The sequence below is a fragment of the Aotus nancymaae genome, unplaced genomic scaffold (genome assembly GCF_030222135.1).
Source record: "Aotus nancymaae isolate 86718 unplaced genomic scaffold, 86718_ANA_hifiasm-v0.15.2.pri h1tg000040l, whole genome shotgun sequence".
Taxonomy (NCBI): Eukaryota; Metazoa; Chordata; class Mammalia; order Primates; family Aotidae; genus Aotus; species Aotus nancymaae.
The window spans coordinates 28,202,990-28,228,047 of NW_026988454.1; the positions used below are offsets into that span (position 1 = coordinate 28,202,990).

Here is a 25,058-nt window from a genome sequence, read left to right on the forward strand (position 1 = left end):
CACTTAAGTAACTAGAATATTTATAAGTAGCATCCTAGTCAACCCTTTCAAAACTATTGGCCCTTTCATAAGTGTTAAATTAAATTTGGCCCAAAGCTGCTTCCTTACATATTTTAAGTTTGCTGTAAAGGTTCTCCATACATAGTGAACTGTGATCTAACTGGATGTGTAGACAGACTGTAACCTGCTCTTGTACTAATCACTGAGTTTCAGCCAATCACAGGGAGCCAACTGTTCAAACTGTGTTCAAATAAGGTAAATGCCAAGCTGTAACCAATTCAGTTGTTTCTGTACCTTACTTCCGTTTTCTGTCTGTCACTTTCCTTCTTCTGTACATAAATTTTGCTTCACCATGTGGCAGTGCCACAGTCTATTCTGGTTCAGGAGGCTGCCTGATTCTCGAACTATTCTTTGCTCAATTAAATTCTGTTACATTTAATTAGCCTAAAGTTTTTCTTTTAACATAAGAAATAAATGCTTTTTATTGTCTCCAAAGAAAGAACACCATGTCCATGATAGCTTAGTTACTCTCCGTAAGAGCAGGATATTTTTCATACAGTGTAGAAACTGAGTAGAGCCAGGGATTGCTGCTAATTCATTCCAGGCATAAGAGACTTGGGGCATGCACAGGTAGAGAAAGAAACCAGAGTTATGAAATGAAAATAACATTTCTTAACCAAATTGCAAGTAAATAATTATATACATAAATAACAAATATATGTGGGAATGAAACTGCCTTTCAGCTAGCATCAAAGCAAATGAAAGAATAGATCAATGGTTTTTACCACCATTCCTAGCATAATGCCTGCAAGGTAAAGACTGTTCTCAGAGTTGCAATCATTCTTCACGTTTCATAAACAGAAACCCATGAGGCAAGAAGAATTTGGGTGATATTTTTCCTGTTTCCCAGATAGCAGCAGTAGAGTATAGCACTAATTGGGCCTTAAAATCAGCAAAAGTTTAACTCTGTTCTCCCTACCTCCTCACCCCTCCAACCTCTCACCAGCCCCAGCATCATAAGCTCATTTTTCTGTGGAGCCCTCTATAAGAGGTTTTTGTTTTTTAAATAGAGACAGAGTCTCAATCTGCCACCCACGCTGAAGAGGAGAGGTGCAATTGGAACTCACGGCAGCCTCAAACTCCTGGGCCCAAGCAATCCTCTCACCTCAGCCTCGCAAGTAGCTGGGACTACAGATGCCTACCACCATGTTTGGCTAACTTTAAAATATTTTTGTAGAGACAAGTCTTTTTTTTTTTAAGAGATGAGGTCTCTCTACGTTGCCCAGGCTGGAGTGCAGTGGCTATTCACAGGCACGATCCCACTACTGATCAGCACGGGAGTTTTGACCTGCTCCATTTCCGACTTGGGCCAGTTCACCCCTCCTTAGGCAACCTGGTGGTCCCCTGCTCCTGGGAGGTCACCATATTGATGCCAAACTTAGTGCAGACACCCGATCAGCATAGCGCGCTACAGCCCAGAACTCCTGGGCTCAAGCAATCCTCCCACCTCAGCCTCCCAAGTAGCTGGGACTACAGGCACGCGCCACCACGCCCGGCTAGAGACAAGTCTTATGATGTTGCCCAGGCTGGTCTTGACCTCCTGGCATCAAGCAATCCTCCCACCTCAGCAAAGTACCGAGATTATAGGCATGAGCCACCGTGCCTGGCCAGATGTTATTTTTAAAAGAATTCTGGAGACTAAACATTTGGGCTGATGATAGACTCCCAAGTAACCATGTTTAAGAAATTCTAGACAATCAAATGAGCCATCTTGAAGTTTTTCCCCTGGAAAGGAAGAAGTTGGAGGAGTAAGTCTCCATTGAAAACTGCTGTAGTGTGAGGGTGTCACTTGAGAAAGTGGCCTTATAAAATGATAGATCAATGGTTTTTACCACCATAGACTTGACTGGCATACATTTCAATGATCAATGAGAAAAAACCATAAAGCTACATTTTGCTCTTTACAGTCAAGCATAGCATAATATATTACAGAATAAGAACTGGGAATCTTCAAAAGGGAGGCTTTTCCCAAAAGAGCCACAGGTAGCTCAAGTATATCTGCTCAATGGGCATGAAATTGTACTTTCTTTCCCAAATGAATTTTTTTTCCTTAAATAAAGCAAAAATTCACTTTTTAAAAAATGGCTTCCAGGGCATGTATTGATCCTTCAACATGAACATTTATATTAATGGTTGAGAATAAAATTTAAGCATTTAAGGGGAGAAAAAATCAGTATACAAGCTAATCTTATACTAAGCCTACAGCCAATCTAATTGAATTTTAAGTACGGTTGTGAGTTCTTCCTTCTCCTACCTCTAGTATATTAGACTGACTGTAGAGATAATTTTTTCACTGTATATTTAAAAGTACATGAATAGGCAACATTATTGCTCACAGATAAACTAAGGAAAGGCTACTTCTCAGGTTTTTGTTCTTCATTTTACAAAGTCTGCAAGAAAAGAAAAGGTGGACCTTCATTAAAATTTGGCCTTGACCATTTTTAGGGCAAATAAATTATAGGGAAAACTCCTTCTACAAAACATCACCAATACTCAGTAAAACAAATGTACTTTAGGAGCTCAAAGTTAAATTCATCTAGTGAGCTGATAATACAATTTTTTTCTAGGACTGTTTGCCTGGAGGATCTCGGCTTTGTTATTAGAACATAAGAAATCCTAGACTCTGAGAAAGACCACTTGGCTCAGCATGGCTGATACTTTCAAATTCCCTGATTCCAGCTCCCTATAGTTTCTCAATTTAAAAATTCGTCTATTTATCTGTTTGAAACAACAAAATCATGCTCCTAGCTTCTCTAGGGTGTTTTGGCAACTGCTTATTTGAGACATTTATCTTTCAGGTGAGAGCGTTTTGGCAATAGCACCTCTTTATTTTCCTACTGTCCCATTTGTATAAGGTCAGGTTGGCCTCTACACTGTGAGCATGAAGAGCTTAATTGGAACAATATTATTATCCTTCACAATTTACAGAAATATATTTGGCCTTCATGAACTGTCATTTTCCTCAGGGAGAATACGCTGCTTCCTTATTAAGCCCTGTGGAAAACCAGAAATAGTTCTTCTGAACCCCTCGGTGTTGTCTGGGCATTCTACCGTGTTGCTCTTAAGCAAAAGAACAGAAGAGACACAATGCCCTTGAAACTTCATTCTAAAACAACTCCCAAAAGTGAAAACATAGCAAAATCACCGAGTCAGTTTTGAAATTGGTAGGTTTCGCTAAAGAATCCCTCCCATAGAACCCATAGAAAGGGATTTCGTTTGTAAAAAGAGAGAATCCACTCCTCATGTGATCTCCATGCATGAATCTATCTTGATCCTTTTCTTTGCAAACCCGATCTCTGATGCCCTTCCTCATTCCGATGACTTTGTCTTCCTTTTACTCAAGGATGGCACCTGTTCCAGGCAGCCACATATCTTGTCTCTCTGACCCTCAACATTTTAGCCAGAAAAGCTACCACCAGAAATCCCACCTTTTAAAGATCAAAATTAATACAGCCATTGGCTTTCTAAAAAAAATTCCTTTTATCATTGTTCAGATTCTTCTCAATCTTTTTCACATCTGTTACTTACCTTCACCTCAACATAAGACTTTTTCACCATGGCCCCGACTACTACACCTCCCTCAGGTTCCCTATATTTTCCCTCAATGGTATTGCTTTCCTCAGCCTTTTGTTCTTCGAATCTCCTGGCTGCTTTTCACTGCCTCTTTGCTTGCCCTCTATGCACAGAAGCTTGCCAATTTTTTTTTTTTTTGAGACGGAGTCTCGCTCTGTTGCCCAGGCTGGCGTGCGGTGGCATGCAGCTCACTGCAATCTCTGTCTCTCAGGTTCGAGCAATTCTCCTGCCTCAGCCTCCTGAGTAGCTGGGATTACAGGTGTGCGCCATCATGCCCGGCTAATTGTTTGCATTTTTAGTAGAGACAGGGTTTTACCGTGTTGGCCAGGTTGGTCTTGAACTGCTGACCTGGTGATCCGCCCGCCTCGGCCTCCCAAAGCACTGGGATTACAGGCATCAACCACCGATCTTGCCAATTCTTTAAGATATCGCCCAGGTTTACTCTTTCCTCTGTTTCCACAGCCACTACCCAAGGTTTGACCCTGTTTACCACATATCTTTATATTACTAGAAAATCCTAATTATTGGTACTTAACATACCCGCATCTAGTTCTTCCGTCCCATCATACACCATCACACATCATGCAGCCATTTCTACCTTTCTAAAATACCCTTTTCAGTATTTTGACTTCTGTTCCCATCTTCTCCAGGAATTTCCACCCTAGCTTAAGAACATACCCTAAAACCACAGCAATGACCATGCATTAGCTGGGTACCTGCTGCAATCATACTAGGTGCTATACAAGTTGCTTTTCATATATTATATTTAATCCTCACTATCACCCTATAAGTTTGGTTTTGTTATTGCCATTTTTTTTTTTTGAGACAGAGTTTCGCTTTTGTTACCCAGGCTGGAGTGCAATGGCACGATCTCGGCTCACTGCAACCTCTGCCTCCTGGGTTCAAGCAATTCTCCTGCCTCAGCCTCCTGAGTAGCTGGGATTACAGGCGCATGCCACCATGCCCAGCTAATTTTTGTATTTTTAGTAGAGACGGGGTTTCATCATGTTGACCAGGATGGTCTCAATCTCTTGACCTCGTGATCCACCCACCTCGGCCTCCCAAAGTGCTGGGATTATAGGCGTGAGCCACCGCGCCTGGCCTGTTATTGCCATTTTATATTTTATTTTATTTTTTGAGATGGAGTTTCGCTCTGTCACCAGGCTGGAGTACAGTGGCATGATCTCGGCTTATTGCAACTTCTGCCTCCTGGGTTCAAGCAATTCCCTTGCCTCAGCTTCCCAAGTAGCTGGGATTACAGGAGTGAGCCACCATGCCCAGTTAATTTTTGTATTTTTAGTAGAGTTGGGGTTTCAGCATGTTGGCCAGGATGGTCTTGATCTCTTGACCTTGTGATCCACCCACCTTGGCCTCCCAAAGTGCTGGGATTATAGGAGTGAGCCACTGCGCCCGGCCTGTTATTGCCATTTTATAACAGAGAAAACCGACAAAATAAATAAGCAACTTTTCCAGGAATGACTAGAGCCCAAATTAGAATTCTCATCAATTTAACTTCCAAACTCTTACTTTCCCCTGATTACGGAGGGGCTCAATTACCTGATAGATCTATCAAAACTCTTCCAACTCCAATTTGAATAGCCTCATCACCTGATCTGCTATATCACCACAAACCTTGTCCTCCAAAAGATGGTAGTTCAGGTCACGTACTCTGGGTTCAGGTGCTAGCTCTGCAACTCACCAGTTCAGTGAGCTGCAACAAGTTACTTGACCTCTCTGCACCTCAACTTTCTCATAAATCCTTATAATAGCACTCAAGAGATGTTAAATTTGTGGAGGGCATGCTCTCAGGACAAACACTGGTAAGGCAGTAAGAGAAGCAAGACTGGGCCAAGCGCGGTGGCTCATGCCTATAATCCCAGCACTTGGGGAGGCCGAGGCAGGCAGATCACCAGATCAAGAGATAAAGAATCCTGGCCAACATGGTGAAACCCCATCTCTACTAAAAAATACAAAAATTAGCTGGGGGTGGTGGCACAAGCCTGTAGTTCCATTCAGGAGGCTGAGGCAGGAGAACTGCTTCAACCCTGGAGGTGGAGATTGGGCCAAGATTGCGCCACTGCCCTCCAGCCTGGCGACGGAGCAAGACTCTGTCTTATGACCAAAAAAAGGAAAAGTAAGATTGAAGAGAGAGAGAGAGAAGGTGAATGTGAGGCAGTGTCAACAGAGGCCTCGGCTGATCCCGTTAATTCCAGCTCCAAAGCTGGAGTGGCCCTGAAGAGATATTGACCAGTAACTGCATACAGGCCTGGAAAAGTGTGTAGCCTTGGACAGGCAGCTCCTCCCTGCCAAGAGCAGCTTCTAGGGAAGGATTTAGCTATGAGCTATCAGCAGACAACACTTCAGGAAATGGGAGCAATGCCTTGGGCCTGTGGGGGGACATCTGTGTGACACACCACAGCATCCATTACAGTTAGTTTAGGCACTACATGAATACCTATAAATCACTTATTTTAGTCCAAAGTCAGTATTAGCTCTGAAATCAGTTTCACCGCCTAGAAGGTCTCTTCGCTTTACCCAAAGGCTGCCTGACTAAAATTTGGAAAGAAGGGTGACAGTGTGGTTTTTTGTTTATTTGTTTTAATGCCCGATGCAGCTAAACTCTGTAAGTATTTATGCATTTATCTGATTATGTGTTCGCTTCTACCTGTTACATAATGCCTTGGTTTGTTGTACTTTAAAGTGCTTATTTCCATACTGTCTATCAGAGCTTAAAGCAAATAGAGAAGAACAGTGTTGTCTTAATAAGGTCATCAGTGAACACATAACAGAGCAACTGCTGGTTATTTAAAGAGTATTTAAAATTAATCCACATAGTCTTGAAAAGGAAGATGAAACTTTTTAAACAACACAAAATTGAGGGGCATATTTAAATGCCACCAGCACTAGAACTCAACAAATCCTTGAATCCTCTCAACTATCCTTTGAGTCTTTTCTCTCCTCTTAGAAATATTCCTAAAGGCCAGGCGCAGTGGCTCACACCTGTAATCCCAGCACTTTGGGAAGACGAAGAGAGCAGATCACCTGAGGTCAGGAGTTGAAGACCAGCCTGGCCAACATGGCGTAACCCCATCTCTACTAAAAACACAAAAATTAAGTGGGTGTGGTGGTGCACACCTGTAATCCCAGCTACACGGGAGGCTGAGGCAGGAGAATTGCTTGAACCCAGGAGGCAGAGGTTGCAGTGAGCTAAGATTGTGCCACTGTACCCCAGCCTGGGTGACAGAGTGATACTCCATCTCAAAAAAAAAAATTGCTTACTTCATAAACAGTAAGAAAGCACTTTTTGGTTTGACAGTGACATATGCATTCTACTAAGGAGCAACCATCCTGGTAGGTGTTAATACCAGGTGAGACAGATACTGTTACCTGCCCCCCCCACACCCCGGGGGAGCTTGCAGTTCAGCCAGAAGAGGAGGTTGACAGACCATTACAGGAAGGAGGAGCAAATCCTGGTAAAGGGGCTAGGACAAAGAGGAAAGACAACGCCAGAAGGGACCATTAACTTCAAAGGAGGCCTCCTGCGGAAGTGGCATGTAATTGGAGATCTGCACTATGGGAAGTGCTACAATAGCATCCTCAGCAAAAGCTACAGGATGGCTGACGGGAGAGGATTATTTGGCCTGCAAATGTGGCAGAGCCTGGAAAGGCCTTGAAGGAAGACAGAGTGCGAGGGAGACGTTTGAAGGAGACAGAGAGCATGTGACCATATAAACCTGAAAACATCTTTTAGAAGGGAAATAAGTTGAATTACACCTACATTTAAATGAATATGCCAAACAATACTTTCATGTCACTTTAAAAGCAAATCCAAGTGATTCAGTATTACTTCATTTAATTTTTTTACAACTCACTGTTTTTCTCAACTCAATGAAAGTGTGTTCTCTTAAAACTCCATGCTTACATTTCAGTCAAACTTTTTTTTTTTTTTGAGATGGTGTCTTGCTCTTTCTCCAGGCTGGAGTGCAGTGGTACGATCTCGGCTCACTGCAACCTCCATCTCCTGGATTCAAGCGATTCCCCTGCTTCAGTTTCCTGAGTAGCTGGGACTACAGGCACCTGCCACCACACCCGGCTAATTTTTGTATTTTAGTAGAGATGGGGTTTCACCATGACCAGGATGGTCTCGATCTCCTGACCTCATGATCCGCCCGCCTCGGCCTCCCAAAGTGCTGGGATTACAGGCATGAGCCACCTTGGCTGGCCTCAGTCAAACTTTTTAAATGTAGCAGCTCTCAACTGCTGAATCTCAAGAGGCCCAGTTGTACATACGGGCCTTATGATAGATATCCTTTATCTTTTTTTAAAAAGAATGCTAATGACGGAAACCACACTATCTCAGCATTTCCTGAGTGTCGCAACTTTGATAGTAGGCTCTTTACAATGGCTGGGCATTCTAGAAGATGTTCATGTTGGCCTTCTGTTTGCTGTCTCTTCAGACAGGAGCTTCAGTACCAGCTCTTTCTTAATTAAACTGCTGGATAGCAAAAGCCTCTTTTTCATGGGGAACTGGAATGTTGTAATATAATCCTTCTCTGGGTCCCAACCAAAGACTGTGTCACTTGACTCCCACAGACTCCTTACAATCCAAGTGTTTGAGTTTAAATACTGATTCCCTCCATGTGTGAGTAGCAGAGGAACACTGAGTAGAGAAGAAGAAGAAGCCAGAAGTGGAGGAAGCAGAGAACAAGAGGAAAGAAACAAGAGGTCTGGAAAGAAAAAAGGTAGAACAGGCCGGGCGCGGGGGCTCACGCCTGTAATCCCAGCACTTTGGGACGCCAGGGCGGGCGGAGTTCCTGAGCTCAGGAGTTCGCGACCAGCCTGAGCAACAAAGTGAGACTCTGTCTCAGAAAAGAAAGAAGAAAGAAAGAAAGAAAAGAAAGAAAGAAAGAAAAAAAGAAAAGAAAGAAAAGGTTCTGTTTACTATAGAAAACAGCCAGGAGAAGAGAATGCCCATGAACTTGAGCCCCTTCTTTGTTGGTAGGTGACCAGAGTTTCTGAAGTCCGAAAAGCCTAAGCAGTAATTTCATTATAGTTTTGGCCACATTTTATAATGATCAAGTATTCCCAAGAGTCTAAATGCCTTGCATTTACTCAATTCAGTTCTGGTGACAGTTCTAAATATATGGGTGTACCCCATCAGTGTGACCCAGTGGGCCTGTGCTAAAAGCAAGCCTTTCTCTTGAAGAACTCCATCCACTTTACTACATATTAATCAACATACAAAGATAAGAAAAAGGGATAGAAATTGCTGCTGTCTGCATATAGCAGTCAGGGAAAGTGCCAAAGAAATTATTCTAATGCCTAAGGTCACATGGCCAATCAAGGGCAATGCCAAGCCCAAAACCATGCCCATTCAGTGTCTTGTCATAGATTATTAATTTAAATAGAACCATATTATTTAGCCATAAAACAACAAAACAAGGATCTTTTGTGATGGGTGTAATTTTTTTCCTTAAAAAAAAAAAAATACCCTTTGCAGAAAGAATATATTTATACAACAGAGTGCAGTAAAAGTCTTCCTCCAAGTTTTTGGGCCATTCATTGCAGGTGTGAGGTGCTTTCACATATGATATCCCTCTAAGTTCCCTTTTTGCTGAGAGTGAAAATCTGAACCACAGGTATACATTGTATAGTAGAAGAACCACTCGCCTCTGCTGGGGTGTTATCTAGTATTTATTTGAAAAACAATTTTTAGGCCAGGCGTGATGGCTCATGCCTGTAATCCCAGCACTTGGGGAGGCCGAGGCAGGCAGATCACGAGGTTGGGCGCTGGAGACCAGCCTGACCAACATGGTGAAACCCCATCTCTACCAAAAATGCAAAAATTAGCTGGGCATGATAAGAGGTGTCTGTAATCCCAGCTACTCGGAAGGCTGAGGCAAAAGAATCACTTGAAACCAGGAGGTGGAGGTTGCAGAGAGCTGAGATCACACCACTGCACTCCAGCCTGGGTGACAAGACTGAAACTCCATCTCAAAAATAAATAGATACAAAAATTAGCCAGGCGTGGTGGCGCGCGCCTATAGTCCCAGCTACTCAGGAAGCCAAGGCACGAGAATCACTTAAATCCAGGAGGCGGAGGTTGCAGTGAGCCAAGATCGTGCCACTGCACTCCAGCCTGGGCAACATAGCAAGACTCCCTCTCAAAAAAACAAACAACATTTTTGTTGGGATTCATGCTTTCACTAGATCTGCATCTGAGAAAGCAGGGAGTGTGATGCAGAAATTACTGCATATGAGAGATTTTCAGCTCTGTGTTCGCCTCTGGTAAAGTAACTCAACTTCTATATTTCGAAAAGGGTCTTCTCCTCCTAAGATGTTCTTGCGGACCCTAAACAATACATGAGCTCCTGCTGCTGTTCACAACAGCACAGCAATGGCTTTCAAATGGAGTCATTCAGTTAAGCCAGAGCATAACAATGGGAATGGTGGAGCCACTCTTCAGCTGGTGTCAAATTGTGCAAGGTGTCATCAAATCCTTTTCCCAAGGCTGGCATCTTCTCTTCCATTCAGTATATTTCTCTGTAGAATCCAATACTTCAGGGTTCAACAGCTGCATGGTAAGCATTGACAATCACCCCGTACTTTCCCCAGGGGATATGCATACACAGTGCTGGTGGCTCAAAGCTTTCAGCAACCTGGACAATCTTGATTGAGTCTTGTTTCCCTACAACAATCAGGTTCGAAGATAACATTTGCCACCACCCTGTAACACAATGTGAGGGTATTTTACTTTATAGAATCATTGAACTTAAAGGGGCAGAAAAGAACCTAGAAACCAAAACCCAGTGTTTTACAAATGAGAGAAAGATTCTAAGAGCTAAAATGACTTGTGCAGTCTTATATCAACACATACTGACATGACCAGGGCCTTGACCCCTGGTGTAACTGGCTTCAGCCTGCCTCCCTGTATCATAGGGCCGACACTGTAAGGTTCACGAGTGCAGGGACTGCACCTAGTTCAATTGTCACCACATAACGCAGATTCTAGCACAGTGTCTAAAATGTAGCACAGTGTCTAAAACGTAGCACAGAGGAAAGGGAAAAAAGAAGGCGTATTTAACAGTTGAGTTCCAAATCTAACTCATCTTTTTGTCTTAAATATTTTAGCTTATTTAGAGGGATTTGTGAGAATGAGGTGATGGCGGAGAAAAGATAGACTCAGACAAAAGGACCACATGGGGAGCGGGTTATGAGGTCTGCAGAGGAAGATGGGGTTTGGCTTGAAATACCAGAAACTTACAACTGAAGAAAGAACATCACAGCAGGACGTCTGGTCCCAAAGTGTAGCTCTCTGAAATCACATGTCTCAAAGAAGTTGTGTTGGTGTGAGTGTGAAGGGGACACAAGGGATCAAGGACAGAGCAGCTGACGCACTCATTTTCCCTGTCAAGGCAGCAACCCAGAACATGAGATGTGATCACCTCCCAGAACTTCCTCTCCACCGAATTCTGACCCATGTTCCTCTTCTAGAAGACTGTTCTCCATGAAGCATAGCTCTGAAAGTGAATTTTGCAGTAATAATTTTGAGGCCAGGCGTGGTGGCTCACGCCTGTAATCCCAGCACTTTGGGAGGCCAAGGCTGGCAGATCCCGAGATCAAGAGATCAAGACCATCCTGGCCAACACAGGGAAACCCCATCTCTACTAAAAATATAAAAATTAGCTAGATGTGGAGGCACGCGCCTATAGTACCAGCTACTTGGGAGGCTGAGGCAGGAGAATCACTTGAGCCTGGGAGGTGGAGGTTGCAGTGAGCTGAGATCCCACCACTGCACTCCAGCCTGGAGACACAGTGAAACTCCATCTCAAAAATAATAATAATAATAATAATAATTTTGAATCCAGTTCCCTGGACTCCGCACAAGGATGTCAGCCAGATCCCAACTTACACTAGATTCTACTGCAAGACATGAAGGGAAGCAGAGCAGGTAGAAACTCCCCTATGTGGTTTGTTCCCCCAGGGTATCTTCATCCGGGGCAAAGGTCAGTTGTGTGCTTGTGCCTGCCCTTAGGGCTGAATTCTCCCTTAGGCACAGGAAGTACAGCACCCAGGGCCCATAATATTTTTTGGGGTTTACAACAATGTTTTCACTTTAATTTCATTTAAAATCATAAGAAAAGAACTACATAATAATACTAAATATGTAAAAGTGAATCCAGCCTGGATTCTATGATCTTTCACCAGTACGGTGGTAAAATATGATTATCAATGTTTTTATGGAGGAAGGGGCCCACGAAGGCAAAAGCAAAGTAAGTGAACCATTTACCACCAGATAAGTCACCAAAGTCATAACGCAGCCCTGACAATTTTGTGAGCTGGAATCCAGGGAGCAAGAAAATAACATTAGGAAGAAGGAGTACAGAAAAGTCCAGAACACTAGCGCCCTATGTTTGGGAAAGAAATCTCTCTCTTTTGGGTGAGGACAAAGAAGTTCCTATATTCTACCACTCTCCTGCCCCACCTCAGCAACAATGCAACGCACAGAACACTCTGTGCACTGTCACATTCACGACACCTATGGGACCCATTCATTCATCAAAGATCATCTGACTTCTTCGGCATCCTCACTTCTATCATTCAGTGGTCAAGCTCTTCTTCCCTTTCAGCTTACATAATATCTAGTCCGTTGAGGGTGCTTTAAAATGTTTGAAGAATGAAAATGATCAATTTCTATTTCTTTTTTTTTGGCTTTTGAATCATACATTTGGAAACACTGAATTTTCATGCTGCATTCTATGTATTAATCATGAAATAGCTCTCATCATTGGAATATTCTAAATGAGGAAAATAGAAAAACAGTTATGTCTTCCTGTTATTTTTCACCAAACACAGTTCACTGGGGCTTATAAATACACTTTATCAAATCCCTCTGTGCAAGTAGTCCCGAGTGCTCCCCCTACCAACCCCGCACCATGAGAGAATGAATAAATGAATATCTAACAGGGCCCACACAATACCCACGAGATAATCGGCATTCTGAAAGTGTCTGAAGATATCATGTATGATAGACACCAAAGAGTGACCCTGTGCATTTCACTCCTGAATTACTGGTTGGCAGAAATGGCTGAGCAACACAAACAGATCTCAGAAGGACAAAACAGATAAATTCAGAAAACAGGGTCAGCGTGATTAGTAGATGTCAGAAATGATACTTTTCTGTCCCCCACCCCCTTCTGATTTATGCAGGACACTGTTTCTGATTTCCTTTGTTTTTCAACCCCAATATATTCCGGCTCCAGTTATTCACTACAAATGGCCACACTGTTTACTGAAGGCTGGTGTGTCAGCTGTTGAAGGAAGAAGGGACCCAAGTAATGCTGTCTCCAGAAGCCCAATTTCCAACCCCTTTGGGGTTCCAGCCACCTAGCAAGTAGATGAAGACTGCCAAAGATTGATCTCCAAATTGGGTTTCTCCAAGGCCAGCTTGCAGAGGCCTGGCGATCAGAAGAGGATACTAAAGGAGCATCCCAACAATAGACACACTGAAAATAATTATCCTGGTCCACAAACACAAGCAAAGCTATGAGAATGGTCTTAAAAGCCAGGTCTGCTTTAATAGAAACATAAGTATTATGCATTGCAGTCTATTGTAAATTGGTTGTAATTTTCTCCTGACACTTTTTGAATTAAACCAGTTAGTATACTAAAAATAATAACAATAATAAAATAATAATAATAATAATAATAACAAATGCCACAAAGCAAAAAGCAAACTCGGTGTCTGAAGGTTAATGATTGCTCATGAAAGCCACAGAAATAAATTATCTGCCTAGGGACACTGTCACATGATCAGCACAAAAGCTGCAACAGCCAAAAATGTTTATGTAGAGGAAAAAAACACTGTCAGCGTCACACAACCCTTCCCCCCACAGCTAAATTGAAGTCCTGAGCCAGCCAGCTGCTCCTGACTGCTTACATTAAACTAATTTGTGCTGCTACATTGCAGCTGCTTAATTTTTAGTCTGAACTTTATCACCAATAAGTGTTAGAATAACAAGCGATATGATGGTATCGCTGAAGAAATATCCATCAGCCCTAAACAACGACAGCCTCACAAGAGTAGACTGCAGAAAAACAAATCAAAAAAAAAAAAAAAAAAAAAAAAAAAAAAAAAAAAGGAAGAAAGGAAGAAAGAAAATTACCCCCACACTGCCGCTTTAAAAGGGGGGGAGGGGCAAACTTTTAGTGGGAAAGGCTTTAAAGCGCGGCTTTGTTCCAAAGGCCATTCTGCAATGATGAAGGGGGATGATTGAAAAGGTTAGTAGCAGGGGAAGAGTTAACAAGTAAGATGTGCTTTTACTAAGAGGGGGTGATTTGCAAGGTGAGAGCTTAGAAGGGGGAAGGCAATTTCCTTACAACAATGCAGTCGGTACTTTCTCTCTTGCTCACCGTCCTGCAAAACGTGTGCAAACCCAAACTGCAGCTTGGGCGGTAATTTCAGAGTTGCCCCAAACATTATTCTTTGGCCAGCCCGGGCACTGGAGCTTACAATATTACGTGTTGTTCCTCATGTTTTCCTGTGTTATTTTCCTAGCTCAGTGTAAATGCAGAAACTCTTCTTTGGGCAGAAACAGACACTGACCTGAACTGGTTTAAATTCCTGCCAAATATGCAGGCACTGTTTTTGCTGCATTTTGGAATTTGGCTTAGACCATATGTCAGGCATTTATTTGTACTCAGAACTAGAATGGAGACCTAACAACTTCAAAAAATAAAAGATTTAAAAAAAAAAGCGTTAGGAATGTCCTGAAAGTTTCTATTATTAATTAATCTGAACATAATTAATGTTTTTGGTTAAGATATCTTGTTACACACTCTCCTGTTTACTGCAGGGGAAATTCAGCTTCACCCTGCTCAGTAATTACAAAAACAATTCCTTTGAAAGCAGGGGAAGAACACCCATGTCAGCTATTTACAGCATTTTAAAAATTCTGTGGTTTTCAGAATTAGGGTTCAAAGTGAATGTTATTAATATTGAGTAATAAAGTAGTTTTTCTTGCACAGATATCGTAAATGTAAAAAGAAGTGTTTACAATAGAATGATTTTCCCAGGGTGGGAAGCGGGGCTGGGGAGGTGGAGGTTTAGACCCACCCTAGGTTTTTCAATTTGACACCTTTACATCTGAGGGTCCCAGCCCAGGTCCTAGCAGATTTCTTTTTTCAGACAGCTGGTAAATCACGCTGTAGGACTGACTCAGAGTGCCATGGGGCATGGCCTTGTTTTGTGGGTTTCAGGGTGACTGTGTTTGCAAGAGCCCTCCAGAAGAGGCTCCCAGGGAGGGAGATGGATGAGGAGTGCCTGGAACCCATCAGGATTCCTCTTCCCCTCCCCCTCTCCAGTGCCAAATGGGTCACTTTCACAGTGCAAGGCTTTCTCTCCACAGGGCTCAGCGTGATACCTCCGTCTGCTGTTGGCAAAGCTTTAAGACTGCTGGGAACTCAGACGAAAGCATCCTCAGGCTTGGAGGTGTGGCAGGGTGTAACTGGAATGAGTGCAACTTTTTAAAAGGCACCTAACCATACATAGACAGGTGGGGAAGGGCTCAAGATGGAAGGGCAGCCGAGGGGAGGGTCGCTAAACAGCAGCTCACTCTTCTTAATGATGGAATTGGCAGTGGCGTTCGGTTGCTCTTGAACAGAGTGAAAGACCTTCTTGCCATAAGTGACCAGATGTCCTATCAAAACCTCAACTGTGAAATTAGAAAATAATTTGATGGAATGTGACAGTCTGTCTTACCTATCTATTCTTTCAGAGCTGGACTAAACTGGTCTAACTAGGACACTTGAAGGCTTGTGAATCAGTTCACATGATCAGTGTGAAAGCGGGTATGAAGATCCAGATGCTGGTATGGACGTGTGCATGTAAGCACCCACAGAGGGCACAGGTATGAACTCAGAAGGGGTGGATATGCGGATATTCTTCACTCTCAAGCAAACCCCACATGACAGAAAGGTCTTGCTACCAGCCAGGAATGATCTCACAGGGTTGAGCAGTTTGAATTGGCTCCTTTCCTGAAAATCTCTAGAAACAAATCCTTTTCGACATAGCCTTTTCCAGAACAGCACCAAATTAAACTCCACAAATCCTGAATTAGAATCATAATTCGCAAAAGCGGTTATTGTTGCTCTTGCGGGTTCCAGAAGCAGCAAGGCACTCTGGTCACAGGTTTCTTCATCACGTCTCTGAACTTCCTCCATCTAGCTTTGCTGTTTAGCCAGAAATCAAGCCTTTCTGGCTTCCCATTGTTGGAGAAGTGGAAACAGTTAATGGAGTATGCAATGAGGTATGTTGTAATTTCCAATTCACAGCATTAACGCTTGTAGTCATGAGCTTGAAATGTAGCATTTTTCACAGAGGCAAAGTGTGGAAAGTAATAGATGTGACTAAGGAGTACAAATGTTGTTTTGCATTTTTTGCATACATATGAGAGCATAGGCCAAATTATAGAGTGACTAAAGTCATATAATTATCTTTCATAGCATTTTTCATCATAGAATTATAAACGACAAATGATTTATCTAAAATTAAAACCAGTTACTATTAATATATTTTTATATAAATATACAATATTTTTTCCTCCTAAGATCTTCTGTGATTTTACAGATTATCAAAAGAGGTAAATGTACATGAAAATGTTTTGCAAACTATGGATGCTGTTGAAACATAAGGATTATTGACATTATTATCACATCTGTCTCCAAATTTTAACCAGTAATCTATTCTAAGGGCTGGTGTGGTGGCTCACACCTGTAACCCCAGCACTTTTGGAGGCTGAGATGGGAGCACTGCTTGAATCCAGGAGTTTGAGACCAGCCTGGGCAACATGGGGAAACCCCATCTCTATGAAAAAATAAAAATTAAAAATAGCTAGGCATGGTGGCACACGCCTGCTACTCCTACTTGGGAGGAGAGGCAGGAGAATTGCTCGAACTTAGGAGGTGGAGGTTGCAGTGAGCCAAGATCTTGATCATGCCACTGCACTCCAGCCTGGGTGATGGAGTGAGACTCCTTCTCAAAAAAAAAAAAAAAAAAAAAAAAATCTATTCTATCTTTTACTTGCAAGATGGGTAAACAAAGGTATATTGATTATGCAAAATCTTCCAAGAAACAGAACTAAAAGACAGAAATCTTATAACAATTCTTCACTCAACTAGTATGTATTGTCTATTTATTGTGTGTATAGTAAGGGGGGGGCGGCTATCCTGATGTCACCTGACTGAAGACACACTCTGAATAACTTCTTCCTTCTCTACATATCCAACTCCACCCATGTAAAATGCCCTCCCATTCAAACATTGGGAAACTGGACGACAGGATGAGAGGCCAGTATCTCTGAAATCCCTCAGCTGGCATGCACCTGGCTATGCTAGATTCACAGCGATGAATGACGGGGAAGATTTGGATACAGTGACTCCTACGCAGAGCGGACCTATCCATGAGGCTCACCTGACATCGTGCTCAGAGGCCATGATCCTTTTAGGTGCCCATGAAAACATTTTAATTTCTTTTGAAATCAGAAGAAAAAAGGGAACTTTTAGGTCAAAGAAAGCTTTTTAAACATATCATATGTCAGCCAGGCATGGTGGCTCACACCTGTAATCCCAACACTTTGGGAGGCCGAGGCAGGTGGATCACAAGGTAAAGAGTTTGAGAACAGCCTGACCAACATGGTGAAACCCTGTCTCTACTAAAAATACAAAAATTAGCCGGGTGTGGTGGTGCGAGCCTGTAATCCCAGCTACTCAGGAGGCTGAGACAGGAGAATCCCTTGAACTGAGGAGGCAGAGGTTGCAGTGAGCTGAGATCACGCCATTGCATTCCAGCCTGGGTGACAGAGTGAGTCTGTCTCAAAATAAAGAAAACTGTATATATATATATACACCATATTCATCTTTATACCAACACGATCATAAAATACAATTTTTACTTTTTCACTGGAGGTAAGAGCCCATGAAAGCAGGAAGTGCCTGGGTTACTTTCCTTAGTTTCCTATCACTGTTGTTACAAGTTACCACAACACTTGGTGACTTCATTATCTTACAGTTCTGGCAGTCAGAAGTCCAAAATGGGTCTTACACGGCTAAAATCCAGATGTGGACAGGGAGGAAGAACCGAGGATCCCATATCCTGCTGGGAGCAGCAAGAGCACTGCAGTACACATAACCCTCCTTTGCCTCTGTATGTCCTCTGCCCATGCTACTTATTTCCTTATTGAAGTTAAGAGTCCGGCTATCATTGGGAACCTCTGGTACTGCACCATTTGATGAAGGTTATGAAAAACTCCCCTGAGAACAGCAATGCACACTGATCCTACCAGCCCATTCATTTAGAATACACTTTCTAAAGCCAGTATTCATGGCTGTAGGCAAATGAAGCAGGATTATCATGATAACTCTACCCAGTTCATTCTACAGACAGACTGTCTGGTTCTCTGAAGTCACAGCAGTGTAATCTTAAGGTGACCTTTAAGATCTGGTTGACACATTTTCAGGATTTAAAGTAAAATTAAAAGAATGTGGAAGGGAGTTGTTTGTGGCACTGTAACAGCCAGCCATGTTTACGGAAACAGATTCAAGTTGAGCAATGATCCGGCAGATTTTGTTTGCCAGGGAGGACCATGGAGCCAGTGAGATCCACAGTTTTCCCACTGCAAGGGATATTTTTCTCTCAATGACATTATATAATTGATGCAGATCTCATTTTTCCTTTACATATCCAGACAAAACCCCAGAGAGGCCGAGCCCCAGATACTTCACTTTTTATCAGATATTTGGCACAAAGAAACACTTTTGCAGTCTATAGTTTAAACTAGACAACTGTCTGGGAGACTTTTGTGATTGTAGATGCTAATTTCAACTCTCCTGTAACCCATTCCTCAGTATTACCATCCATAAAATGGATGTAGCGATAATAAACTAAGTCATGAAATTATTTATGAGGAATATCCACTGATGGGATTATATGGCACTTTACACACATAAAATCTAAGTAGTCCAAGCAATCAAAAGTAACATTTCCCAGTGACACCTCCATAAAAGCCAGTTTCTTCTGAACAAATACAACCTTTCCACAGAGATGTCTAAGCCACAGAACAGCACAGGCAGACATGAAATGTAAACCCTATCGAGAAACAGAAACGAAACAAAATCTGCATTTGAAAATTGGAATTTTGTCACAATTGCAGTACATCTAACAGTCTTCCTTGTTCTAGTTACTATATATTATTTTTCTTACCATCATGAAGAAAAGATATCACAGAAAATGATGTTAAAGACAGGCCTAACATATGCTTTCTGAGTTTTCTGGTGAAAGATTATGTTTTCAAAAAACTTCTCCAAGGGAAACTCTTTGAAGTATTTTTACTGCCATTTGATCAGTTAAAATTTTGTTATTTGCATTGTTTTGAATTGTCTTTATTCTCTAAAGCCTGGTAAGAGGATGCATAATTGTGGAAAACAATTTAATAAATAAGAGAAAACTAAGAATAACGATGTAACATACATATGAAATTCCTGACTGCGAAGAATTGAAATGGGGAGAGGGTGATTAAAATGAAAAGTTGATAAATGAAATTTCAGGCAGTTTTATTTTTAATGGGAAAAAAAATTCTCCACCATTATTGTGTAATCTGCACAAAGACAAGGGTTTAAAAAAAAAGGAAGAGCAAAGTGAGGAAAGTCAGGGTGTTAAATCAGATTTGTGCAGAGAAATTATATAATAACGCTTTGGCTAGATGACTTAAGTGAAACTGGAATAGTGACATCCTGAATATTGTTTGGCCACAAACAGTAGAAATTTCTCCCTTTGTAATGCCTTCCACCTCATCCCTGCAAAACAGGGTAGGGAACGGAGCAAACTCTTAACAGCAGAGTACTACATCCGACCAACAACAGCAAAGAAGAGAAAAGAAACCAGGCTGTAGGGTTATATTATTCCAAAATATTCTTTGACATTCCCTAGATTTTTTTTTTTTCCATTTCGCTACTGTACTTGCCCAACCATGCTGGGGTGTTATGCTATTTTAGACATGAGTTAACAGGTCTCTTTACATACACACATTTCCACATTCCAATGAGACCAATTATATCCTTTTCCTCCCTACCCCACCCTTGCAGCGTGCACACACGCACACCCCACTCTCTCTCATTCTCCACCCACACAGTACCATCCCCCTCTAGTATTTTTTCCTTGTTGTTCAACACTTCCCAATTACTAAATGTTTCCAAGGCCATGCAGATCCATATGCCTGAGAAAGGTTTTCTACCATAGGACACGGTTGATTCTGCAAAATAAAATAGCTATAGACAGAGAGCAGGTAAAACAGAACAAATGGCAAGAAAAAGGAAGCTCTTTAACTTGGCTGGTCATTCAAAGGGTGGGAATAGACCTCAGGGGATCTTGTAACCCTTGCTACTCAACATGCAATCCTTGGACCCACAGCATCAGCTGGGAGCTTGTCAAAAATATACAGACTCTCAGCTGGGCGTGGGGGCTACAGTTATAATCCCAGCTGGGAGGTTAAGGCCAGAGGATTTCTTTATTATTATTATTATTTCAGTAATTTGGGGGGAATACATGGTTTTGGTTACATGCATAAGTTCTTTAGTGGTGATTTTTGAGATAGTTTACACTGCACCCCATTAGGGTCTCTTGAGCCCAGGAGTTTGAGACCAGCCTGGGCAACATAGAGAAACCTCATCTCTACAAAGAATTCAAAATTAAAAATTAGCCAGATGTGGTAGCACACACCTGTAGTCCCAGCTCCTCAGGAAGCTGAAGTGGGAGGAACACTGGAGCCCAGGAGTTTGACACCAGCCTGGGCAACATAGGGAGACCCCCATCTCCAGAAAAAGAAAAATGCCTACTCTGCATCAGACCTACTGAGTGCATATTAAAGACAGAAATGTTTCACTGTGTCAGTCTCCTACCATCAGGCAACTAAAGACACTTGTTAATGATTTAAATATTTATATCCAATTGGGAGAAAACTCGTAACTTCCCTTGGCACATATTCCAAGAACTATTCGCCTAAGTAATCAAGATGCAGCTACACTCCTCACCCTTCACCCATCTGCCTTCTCATAATTTATTGGGATTTTTTTTTTTTTTTTTTGCTCTATGTACATGGCAGTGTAAGATAACCACAGTCTGGCCATACACAGTGGCTCACGCCTGTAATCTCAGCACTTTGGGATGCCGAGGCAGGCAGATCACTTGAAGTCAGGAGTTCAAGACCAGTCTGACCAACACAGTGAAACCCAGTTTAGTGTCTACTAAAAATTAAAAAAAAAAAAAACTTAGCTGGCCATGGTGGCACAGATCTGTAATCCCACTTACTCAACGTGAGGCAGGAGAATAGTTTGAACCGGGGAGGTGAAGGTTGCAGTGAGCCGAGATTGCTTCACTCCAGCCTGGGCGACAGGGTAAGACCCTTTCTCAAACAAAACATAACAAAACAAAATAAAACAAACAAACAAAAAACAAAGGATAACTACAGTCTAAAACGGTGGGCTTTGGAACAAAGACCTAAGGCCCCAATACTCTCCACCCATTCAGATATTTAATTTGTGATGGGTGCTTCACTCTCCACCACTCCCCGTAAAACCTACTCACAAAGAGAGAGAGAAAGGTGAGAATAGTATTACTCTCCCAGAGGCAATTTTATTTGACTTAAATAAATGGCTGAATCTATACTATTTGGCAGAGGAGAAGAAATGTTATTTTTTCCTTTTCATGCTAAGAAGTTGGGCTGGAGGACATTCCCTTTATCAAGTCTTACAAGCATCAACCTTATTCATAAGGCCAGCCCTGCCCTCACTGCAGAGGCATCACTTGGGAGTTTATTGGAAAGTGCTTCTTAGGACTTAGAAATGATGGAAAAGACAACATGAAGGATCGGAGCAAAATTATGCAAAGTCACCTTTAAAAAGGGAGAATTGCTCTGTGAAGAAAATCAGTCCACCCTAAAGGGGGCTCACTGCCATGGAAGGACGGTAAACGAAGACTCTTAGAGGCAGACAGTGGCAGGGCTGTCCATCATCAGACTTCGAGGTGTAGCATTTTTGGGACCACAGACAATTCATTCTTTTAGTAGAAATGAATGCAAAACATGCTGCTAGACGTTAACGATTTCTGGTCCTATTGGCAAGATTATTCCGATGCTGTTTAGATGTTTCAAGCCAACTTAACCTGATGCCACTATACATCCAATGTATCTAAATCCTACTTTTCAGATTCTGCCCTACAAAACAAATTTGAAGTACAGATTGATTTGCCTTAAAGTTGGAGTACTCAAGAAAAGGGCTAATCATGCAGGTTCCAGTATTCAGGTTCTTAATGCCATAACTTATCACTGTCAATGAATGGGTTGATTTTCTAAATTATACATCAATCTTAAAAGCTGGGTTAGTGTGACCCCGCTGAGAAACGACACTCGTTCAAGATGCTGACACATCAGCTTTCTGGGCATACGAGTCTTGGAGCTGAAGACAAACTATGATAAATGAAAGCCCAAATGGCTGTTCTATGCGGCTTGACCAGAGATAATCCTGAGCTCTTAGTTCGTGTTGACCATACTATTATGAAAATGGGATTACAAATAAATCTCTAAGGTTTGTGGCTCGTGAAACTTTCAGGACTCTTTTTTTTTTCTTTTGTTGTTATTTGTTTGTTTTTGAGACTGAGTTTTGCTCTTGTCACCCAGGCTGGAGTGCAGTGGCGCGGTCTTGATTCACTGCAACCTCTGCCGCCTGGGTTCAACTGATTCACCTGCCTCAGCCTCTCCAGTAGTTGGGATTACAGGCATGTGCCACCATGCCTGACTTATTTTGTATTTTTAGTAGAGAGGGGGTTTCACCATGTTGGTCAGGCTGGTCTCGAACTCCTGACCTCAGATGATCCGCCCACCTCAGCCTCCCAAAGTGCTGGGATTACACGCGTGAGCCACCGCGCCCAGCCACTTTCAGGACTCTTTAGAAATATTTACTTACTCCCTCATAAAATGCTGGGAATACCATGGGAATGTCAAAGCACAATCATAAAGTCATCAAGGGGAAATTCACCTATCAACTTTTCAACAAATATTTTCTGTGTTTCTCCCATGTGTCTGGCATTGTGAGTAATTCTGAGAACAATTTGAATGGGGAAATTGCCAGGCAAGAATCCACAATGCAATGTGCTAGTGCAATAACGGATTGGGGCAGTTTTCTAAATGAAATTGTATTTGAGTTGAGACTTAAAGAGGAAGAAGGATTTGGCCAAGTTGGTGATCTGGGGAGAGAAACTGGCTGATCTGTAAAATAAAATGGCTGAAACCAGAAAGCAGTTAAAACAGAATGAACGGCAAGAAGAAACAACCATGACTCCTCTAGTAATTAAGAGATGGGATGAGCATAGATCCTGTAGCCCTTGCTACTGCAATGTGGTTTGTGGACCAGAAGCATCAACTGAGATCTTATAAGAAATACAGATGGTCCCCAATTTATAATGGTTCTCCTTAGAATATTTCTACTTTACTATAGTACAAAATCAGTATGGATTCTGGCCAGGCACAGTGGCTCACGCAATGCTGATGTGGGTGGATCACGAGGTCAGGAATTCAAGACTAACCTGACCAACATCGTGAAACCCCGTCTCTACTAAAAATATAAAAATTAGCTGGGCCTGGTGGTGCCTGCCTGTAGTCCCAGCTACTCAGGAGGCTGAGGCAGGAGAATTGCTGAACCTGGGAGGCAGATGTTGTGGTGAGCCAAGATTGTGCCACTGCACTCCAGCCTGGGCAACAGAATGAGACTCTGTCTCCAAAATAAAGAAAGCAATATGCATTCTGTTTCCTCGACTGATGGTGAAGTTAGGTCTGGAGAAATCTATTGTAAATTGAAAATATAGTAAATTGATGAGTTTATCTGGATATAACCCCATTGTCAATTGAGGAGTGTCTGAATAGAATTTATGGCCCCATCTAAATCAGAATCTGTATTGTGGCATGTTTAGAGAATGACATGTCTTTCCATATTGTTAGAAGGTAAAGTCATTAAAAAATAGCCAGAGATGAACCTAAAGTATAAGGGAGGGCTGGATTGTAAAGGGTCATATTGCCATGTAAAGGGGTAAGTTTGGCCAGGTATGGTGGCTGACGCCTGTAATCCCAGCATTTTGGGAGGCCAAGGCGGGTGGATCACTTGAGGTCAGGAGTTCGAGACTGAGACCAGCCTGGCCAACGTGGTGAAACCCTGTCTTTACTAAAAATATGAAAATTCACCGGGTGTGGTGACAGGCATCTATAATCCCAGCTACTTGGGAGGCTGAGGCAGGATAATTGCTTGAACCCAGGAGGCAGAGGCTGCAGTGAGACAAGATCACACTACTGCGCCCCAGCCTGGGCGACAGAGCAAGATTCTGTCGCAGAATAAATAAATAAATAAACAAATAAAAATAAAATAAATAAAGGGTTAAGTTTAAGAATTGCAGAGTGGAGAGAGAACAAGTTTTTATATTCAATATGTCTCTAATAGCAGGGTGATCACTTCTCAGGCTTTTGGCTAAAATTAAGCCTAAGAGTAGGATGAAGAATGGATTCGATCTAAGATAAGTTTACTAGTTCTAACCAAAAAAAAAAGAAGGCAGATCCAGTAAGAGTTTTTTGAGAGGCAGACGGGACAAGACATTTGTCTAACGAATCTAATGACTGATTCATTAGAAAGGGAGAGGAAGGAGAAGACTAAGATTCTTGTTTCTGACTTGGATCCCTACTTGGATGATGATGCTGGTCATACAGATGAAAGAAATGGGAGGGAAGCCGGGCACGGTGGCTCATGCCTGTAGTCCCAGCACTTTGGGAGGCTGAGGCAGGTGGATCACGAGGTCAGGAGTTCAAGACCAGCCTGGACAGTTAAACTCCATATCTACTGAAAACTACAAAAATTAGCCAGGCGCAGTGGCAGGTGCCTGTAATCCCAGCTACTCGGGAGACTAAGGCAGGAGAATAGCTTGAACTCGGGTGGCAAAGGTTGCAGTGGGCTGAGATCATGCCACTGTACTCCAGCCTGGGTGACAGAGAAAGACTCCGTCTCAAAAAAAAAAGAAAGAAAGGGAAAATAGGCTTTGGAGTCAGAATGGTCTCTTCCAGACATGTTGAATATGAGAAACCTTGTACACAACTATGTAGAAAGAGTTATTTAGCTGGGCGCGGTGGCTCAAGTCTGTAATCCCAGCACTTTGGGAGGCCGAGGCGGGTGGATCACGAGGTCAAGAGATCGAGACCATCCTGGTGAACATGGTGAAACCCCATCTCTACTAATACAAAAAATTAGCTGGGCATGGTGGCGCGTGCTTGTAATCCCAGCTACTCAGGAGGCTGAGGCAGGAGAATTGCCTGAACCCAGGAAGTGGAGGTTGCGGT

The 25,058-nt window shown here is 42.4% G+C and overlaps 1 long non-coding RNA gene across 3 annotated transcripts; it reads left to right on the forward strand.

Annotated features, from left to right (window-relative positions):
- The first annotated feature begins 13,852 nt into the window (after window positions 1–13,852).
- On the forward strand, window positions 13,853–19,218 carry LOC105732438 (uncharacterized). Of its 3 annotated transcripts, XR_001110982.2 has the most exons (5): window positions 13,861–13,914; window positions 15,042–15,124; window positions 15,411–15,542; window positions 15,860–15,941; window positions 16,973–19,218. It is a non-coding gene; the product is annotated as an uncharacterized LOC105732438 (long non-coding RNA). The 3 variants fall into 3 exon arrangements; XR_001110981.2 differs by lacking the exon at window positions 15,042–15,124 and having other exon boundaries at window positions 13,853–13,914; XR_001110983.2 differs by lacking the exon at window positions 13,861–13,914 and having other exon boundaries at window positions 15,109–15,188.
- The last annotated feature ends 5,840 nt before the right edge of the window (window positions 19,219–25,058 follow it).